At 44.9% G+C, this 7,851-nt stretch overlaps 1 pseudogene; it reads left to right on the top strand.

Annotated features, from left to right (window-relative positions):
• LOC103610969 overlaps nucleotides 1-6,470 on the top strand; it is an 18,905-nt pseudogene extending 12,435 nt beyond the window's left edge.
• Nucleotides 6,471-7,851: the final 1,381 nt, after the last annotated feature.

The following is a 7,851-nucleotide window of genomic DNA, read 5'->3' as shown; positions in this document are numbered from 1 at the left end:
AACAGTACTCTGAAGCACCGCCTTTACATTTCTGAGGACTGAAGGTATTACAGTCACACCCTTGATTGCATCTTCAGACTCATTTTGCTGACAGTGCCCTGATTTGGAAACTTACTGAGAAACTGTCTCTTAATTTTAGTGTCATTTAGCATTAGGAGAGAATTTCCAAAGCCATCATCAAGTCCCAGATTCTTTTGGTTTAACAGTCCTTACTTCAACCTTCCTCTCTCCTCTTATTATAAGTATTAAGAAGAAATGAGGAAGCACCTTCAAATCTTTGCTTAGAAATCTCCTTAGCTATAATACCCAGTTCACTAAGCACATTTTCTACTTTCCAGATAATTGCAGGAGACAGTGTTTCTAAGTTTTTGCCACTACATAACAAAGATCCTCCTTCTCTGGTTACCAATAAGATTTTCCTCACTTTCCTAAAAAGCCTCATTCACAGTGTCCTCAAAGTCCAAAACTCTATAAAAAGTATTTTCAAAGTTAAGCTTTGTCTAATAGTGTCCTAAAATCCTTAAAGCTTTTTCAGCTTTGATCCACTCCCTGACCCCAAAGCCACTCTTACATTTTAAGTATTTGTTATGGCAGTACCCAACTTCTGGGTACCAAAATCTGTATTTGTTATCTATTGTTGCTTAATAAATTATTCCCAAAACCTAGTGGCTTGAAACAACAAACATTTATTGTCTCATACTTTCATTGGTCCAGAAATCTAGGTGTTGATTAACAGGGTGACTCTGGCTTAACTTCTTGGAACTGCAGCCAAACTGTTAACCAGGGCTGAGGTCTCATCTGAAGGCATGACTGAGAGAGGATGTGCTTCCAAGCTCACTCATATGGTTGTTGTCAGGATTCAATTTCTTACAGAATGTTGACCACAGGCCTCCCTCATTTCTTTGCCACGTGAGCCTCTCCAAAAATAGTTCATAACAAGGCAATTGGATTCCATCCAATCAAATGAGCAAGAGGGCACCCAAGATAAAAGCCCGTCTTTTGGTAACCTAATCTGAGAAACTGTCATCCCATTGCTTTCACCATATTTTATTTGTTAGAAGTAATTCACTAGNATAAATCTGAGAAAGGGTGTTGTCTTCACACCTTCTCTTGCCCCTTCCCTCTTCTTTCCTCCAAGCCTCACATCTCATTTCAGTGCTCTGCTCCTCTGCAAACCACACCCAGTGTCCCTCCCATACTTCACCTTCCTTTGAAACAGAAGCACCCCTGGTTTCCTCTGGTGTCCCAAAGCTATTCAACACTACCTTTGAGCTGGGCTTGAAAGTCAAGCTCAAAATTGCTTCATTGCATTAGCCCAGAACTCCCTGGTCCCATGGATAATTAGTTTTAACAAACTTAAAGATATGAATATTTTCATACTACTATTATTTCACATATGATATTCTCTTGCCTCCCAGAAATATATCCCATAGCAATTATCCTAAACCTTTTCTATTCTCTTTTACTATACAGTCTCTACTCTCCAAGAAAGGAGTTTCTAGTGCTTGAGTCTAGGCTATAAAGGCAAGAATAATCTTGTGGGACTAAAACCATACCTCCTTGTGAGGCCAGAGAGATGGGTGAAAGGGCAAGAGCCTGACCAGGGATTACTCAAAAGCATGGCATCCCCCAGTGACAAGTCTAAACACTCCTCTGTATAGGAGGACAGCTCTAAAATTCCCAGGAAGCCAAGCTATTAAAGGAACATTCTAAGAGCAAGCACCAGAACTGGAAGAAATAAAGTGAGCCCACGCCCAGGAGCTGCCTCCCCACTCACAGGAATGAGCTCCTATTACCTTCAAACCCTAGCTCCCCACGGTGTTGCTTCTTTTGAGGTAACAGAAGTACAGAGATGCCTCCTGCTCTGAGAGGAGTTTGCTCCCAAAACTAGCTTCAAATCCATTTACATCCACGGCACCACCATCTTTTCACTCTTTGGAACTAGACACCTTGAGGTCATCACTGACTTTTCCCAATAATCTATCACCCACTCCTGTTGTCTCTTCCTTTGAAATCCCTCTCAGATTTTCAACAACGCTCACAGTCCACATGTCAAGTATGAGCAACTGTCAGAGACTGCAAGAAATGGTCACATATTCTTTGCCTGCCTATAGCCACCCTCTTTGGTAGTGCCCTCCCACACTGACTCTGGGATTGGTCATGTGGCTTGCTTTAGACAATGTGACACCAGCAAACATAACGCAAGCAGGAACTTGAAAAGCTTACTGCCCTTGAAACCCTCTGACTACCATGTGAACAAGCCTGAGCTAGCCTACTAGGTGATAAAAAACACATGGCCTACCTGTCCCCTCCACCCCAGCTGACAATAATCGCACAGACACACACACCCCTAGACAGAATTGCCCAGCTGACCAGCAGACACTCGGGATGCATGAGTTAGCCCATCAGGGACGAACAGAAGAACCACCCAAATGAGCCCAGCTCAAATTGCCAACCCACAGAATCATGAACTAAACAAACATTTGTTGTGTAAGCCAGTAAGTACTGGGGTTGTTTCTCAAAAAAATTAACCAATACACTAAAAACTGAGCATATATGGTAAACACATGCCATGTCCTGGTTAAGGATCCAAGATTAAGAAGTTGGGGTCAGAGAGTGTTTTCCAATGTGAGCTGAAGTTGATTTAATCAAACCAGGAAAGAGAACCTGGTCTCTTCTCACCTATGAACACATGCTACAGGAAGATCCCAAGGAAACAGACTCTAAACAGGAGGCATACTTACCTTTCTTCTGGGAAAAATTCAATGCTCTACTCACTGGGCATCTGGCCTCTGAGGTAAGACTCAGATGGGGAGATTGATCTGATGGATTTTAAAAGTCTTGTCCCAAGGAGCCTGACTTGGATGCATTTTCGCTGCGAAATAAGGTTTTAATGTCTCCCAGAAAGTTCAGAAGCCACTTGTCGCCCAAAACCCCCACACTCTCATCGGGGGCATTTCTACACCACCCTTCTCCAGGACTCTGTCCCCTGAGAATAAAATTCACAGATGAAGGTGATGGTCTATAACAGAAGTGCCCAGAGCTGCCCGGTCTGAATGTGTATTTCTCAGAAGGTATAGAAAATAGGCAAAAGGAGGATGTACTAATCTGCTCACTTCCCCTCCAGAATCAGTCTTAATTGAATGTTTTTCTTTCCTTTCCCCAAACCTGGTAAGACATACAATTTACGAGGCAGGTTAAAGTAAACAAATGCTGTATGTGCCAACAACGTGCGGTCTCATGTTAAGCACTAGTACACTGCATTCGTAGCCAGCAAGTTCACTCCGTCTTCCATTTCAAAGTCATTATGATGTGAAAGTAATTCCAGTGGGAGGCAACCATGGGAACTGTGGAATGGGGATGGGGGCTGAGGAACTAGGACAGGGCTCTTAGCATGCATTTACGTAGAAGAGACCTCCTCAAGGCATGGAATCACGCTCCAGAAATAATCTAGGTAAATGGCTCCCTCTAGTGGGATATTCTATTTTTACAATGTCACACACCCAAAACAACGAAACGGTTGAAAGTACTTAAATTCTCACACAATGGAATCAATGTTCCAGGAATGATCTAAGCAAGCGCCTCCCTCTACTGGGTTTTGGTTTTTTCTTTTTTCTTTTTTTTTNTGAGAAACTGTCATCCCATTGCTTTCACCATATTTTATTTGTTAGAAGTAATTCACTAGGATCAAGCCCACATGCAACGGGAGGGAATTACACAGGGAATAAACCAGGAGGCAAGGACTACTAAGGGCCATCTAAGAGGCTGCCCATCCTATTGGTTTAACCTCTTTATTTTACAAATGAGGAAACTGAGGCCAAGAGCTCAGGGCTCTCGACTAGAGAGATGTTCAATGTAAACAGTCATTATATTCATTTTAATTAATTAACATTACAAAAATTACATATGTGTTTTAGAAAACAATACTGAGTGACTCTACATGCAATTAATACTCAGAGTTGATTTATCTAGAGAGACTACTTTTAAGGATAACAAGACAAGGAGGCTTATTAAAAGTTTCTTCTCTCTACTATTATAAAAATATCAGGAAACTCAATGCATGACAAGGACCCTAAACCTGGAACTGACTCACTAACCGAAAGATGAATGAGATACTTGAAAAGATGGGACAACATGTTCCCTGTGGCTAGAGGTGACTTCTCACTTTCCTGCCTGATGCTGACACCTACTCTGGCTCCCCTCCCAACCTTAGATATAGGCCTAACCCCAGAAGAATAAGCTGTTTCCAGATCCAGATTTAGTAAAATGAAGTTCCAAGTTCATTTTCCAGTGGCCATCAGGACCTCTCTTCCTACCACCCACCCCACTGATAAGCAAGCCCTTATGCCTCCTTAGCTCTCAGGACCCTGTGGGTTTTCTGTAGGAAAATAAATCTGAGAAAGGGTGTTGTCTTCACACCTTCTCTTGCCCCTTCCCTCTTCTTTCCTCCAAGCCTCACATCTCATTTCAGTGCTCTGCTCCTCTGCAAACCACACCCAGTGTCCCTCCCATACTTCACCTTCCTTTGAAACAGAAGCACCCCTGGTTTCCTCTGGTGTCCCAAAGCTATTCAACACTACCTTTGAGCTGGGCTTGAAAGTCAAGCTCAAAATTGCTTCATTGCATTAGCCCAGAACTCCCTGGTCCCATGGATAATTAGTTTTAACAAACTTAAAGATATGAATATTTTCATACTACTATTATTTCACATATGATATTCTCTTGCCTCCCAGAAATATATCCCATAGCAATTATCCTAAACCTTTTCTATTCTCTTTTACTATACAGTCTCTACTCTCCGAGAAAGGAGTTTCTAGTGCTTGAGTCTAGGCTATAAAGGCAAGAATAATCTTGTGGGACTAAAACCATACCTCCTTGTGAGGCCAGAGAGATGGGTGAAAGGGCAAGAGCCTGACCAGGGATTACTCAAAAGCATGGCATCCCCCAGTGACAAGTCTAAACACTCCTCTGTATAGGAGGACAGCTCTAAAATTCCCAGGAAGCCAAGCTATTAAAGGAACATTCTAAGAGCAAGCACCAGAACTGGAAGAAATAAAGTGAGCCCACGCCCAGGAGCTGCCTCCCCACTCACAGGAATGAGCTCCTATTACCTTCAAACCCTAGCTCCCCACGGTGTTGCTTCTTTTGAGGTAACAGAAGTACAGAGATGCCTCCTGCTCTGAGAGGAGTTTGCTCCCAAAACTAGCTTCAAATCCATTTACATCCACGGCACCACCATCTTTTCACTCTTTGGAACTAGACACCTTGAGGTCATCACTGACTTTTCCCAATAATCTATCACCCACTTCGTATAACTTCGTATAATGTATGCTATACGAAGTTATTACGGGAAAAGGCCAAGGAGTCAATGAGCAGTTCAGAAATTCAAGGAGGGGACCCCCTCAGCTCTCAGGTCAGGGGGTCCCAGCGAGGCTAAAGGTGCTGTGCAGGAAAGAGCCGGCCCCTCAGCCCAGCATGCGCACATAGAGCCAGAGGGCTGGGGGTGGGGGGCCTTTACCAGCAGAAGGCCCAAGGGGCACAGAGTGCAGCCAGCCCTTTCGTCCATGACAGGAAGGGCGCCCGAAGCACAGAGCCTACCACCGAACACCCCAGTGCTCTGGCCAGGTGCAAGGGGGCGCCTAGGAGCACCAGTGGGAATGTCCCTGCCAAAGGGTCTCCAATGAGTAGGAGAAACATTTATGGTCACAAAGACCAGAACCAGAGAGCTGCCAAGACTGCCACCACTGAAAGTGCTTTCAGTCAGCTACCCAGCTGTGCCAGAGCTGGAGCAGAGGTGGGAGGCACCAAGGGCACCTTTCATGTGACCTTCGGGAGCCAGAACCTCCTGACTCCCAGCCTAGGAACCGAGAAGGATGGCCAACCCCAGTCCAACCTCTCCCTGCCCTGGAGTGACTTGGCCCACCAGAGCAGGCTGCCCAGCCTGTGGGAACTGAACTTGGATACCAGAGACTCAGCATGGAGAGGGGGCCTCAGGAGAGAGAGAGAGAAGGGGGCCAAGGGACAGGCCAGGGGCTCACCCAGCCACCCTCTGCAGGATTCTCCCCCATCCTCTCCACCCAGCTATTCCACTTTGGAAAGAGCATTTCCTCAGGGGGCAAGCCAGCCAGCCTCTTCAGTCCCCACCTGGGGCTGCCTCTGTAGGGCACAGCCTTCTCTGCCTTCAGAGAGACCCAGACCAGCCCCAGCCTAGGGCTTGGAAGCCCGCACTTGCTCATGAAGAAGGAAGGTGGGCAGTGGCCCACCAGGAAGGCACAGGAAGGACTCAGCTTGCGTGACAGGAGGAACTCAGGCTCTGAGGAAAACCTTCTGGACCTGAGGTACTGAGGAAGGACCATGGACAGGGACGACCCAGACCAGGAGGCCTTGGGCACCAACGCCAGCAAATTTGACGACACCTCCATGGAACAGGGGGGTGACAGGTCAGCAGTGAAGGGCAAAGGCCTCCAATTGTGAGTAGGCTTCCTGGCTTTTGTCACATTTGTGGAAAGCAGTATATTTGTGCATTTACCTGTGCATGTGTCTAGAGAATACTTGTGATTCAAAGGAGTAAAAACTGGAGTCTGTATTCATAGCCCTGTGTGTATGTACACTAACACAAAACAATGCTTTTATTTAACAGGTGTGTCCTGGTAAATACAGTTTTTGTAGCTTTTTGTAAATTATTTGAAGTGATGCAAAAAATATTTTTGGAAAATATCATCATTCAATTTTGTAGGGCGTTCCTAATTGCAGTTTTCTGTGATCTGCAAACAAGTCTTAGATTAGCAAACATTCAGTGTTTTTTTTTTTTTTTTTTTTTTTTTTTTTTTTTTTTTTTTTGTCTTTTTACTGACCGGTAACGGGATCGCAACCCTCGGTGTTGCGCCCGCACCGCGCTCAGCCAGTGAGCGGGAACCGGTCTCCACATGGGATCCAAAGCCTCCCCACGCTCCCAAGCGGCGCACTCTCCAGTGTGCCACTGGGCCGGCCCCGAGTGTAACTGCTTTTCCAGGCAGTTTTAGGTTTCATCTCCTCAATGAATCCTTGACCCCAGCTGGATTCTTTCCCTTCTTTGGAATAGCTTGCAATTCTAATTCCCTTTGGATTGTTGACCTAATAAATTCATGTTGTTATTTTCTGAAAAAATAATAATAATAGATTTTAAGGTGTTCAAAGGATGAGTTCTCAGAAATTACTTTCTACATGGAAATTTCTTTGAAAGTCCAAATTTTTTAAATACATTATTGAGACAAGAGACTTTATTTTTAAAGGCACAAACAAATTTTTTTGAAACTTCTATTTAAAACATGAATGGACTCCTTAGACCTGGGGAGTAGCTCCAGTCCATATGCCCCAGCCTGCCAGAGGTGAGCCCAGCAGAACCATGCAGCAGAGGTGACCCCTGCCCCCCTATTCCTTGGACCCAGAGGGGAGCACCACAGGCGCCCAGCAGAACCACACCCCTCTGGGGGCTCATTCTACAACCACAGATTCTGGAACAGGACCCAAGGTGGTTCAACAAAACTACCACTACACCTACTGTCATGCAAAGACAATTCACCACCACAGTAGAATCCAGGGCCACTCCACAGCCAACATCAGTGTAACAGAAGCAGCAAACCCTCTACCAAATGACCAAATGTCAACAAAAAATACTAGAACTACAAATAAACGAGAAGAAATGACACCACCAAAAGAACAGAGTAATGCTCCAAAGTCAGACTCCGCCACCCAAGGAATACAGCAATGCCCAAATTTCAGACTCCATGGAACAGGGAATCCTTGATATGTCTGAAAAATAATTCTGAGCAATGATCTTAAGAAAACTTTAAGAAGTAAAGGAAGACTCAA

Source organism: Galeopterus variegatus, unplaced genomic scaffold (genome assembly GCF_000696425.1).
Source record: "Galeopterus variegatus unplaced genomic scaffold, G_variegatus-3.0.2 Scaffold12178, whole genome shotgun sequence".
Taxonomy (NCBI): Eukaryota; Metazoa; Chordata; class Mammalia; order Dermoptera; family Cynocephalidae; genus Galeopterus; species Galeopterus variegatus.
This window is presented reverse-complemented; position numbering and strand designations above follow the sequence as displayed.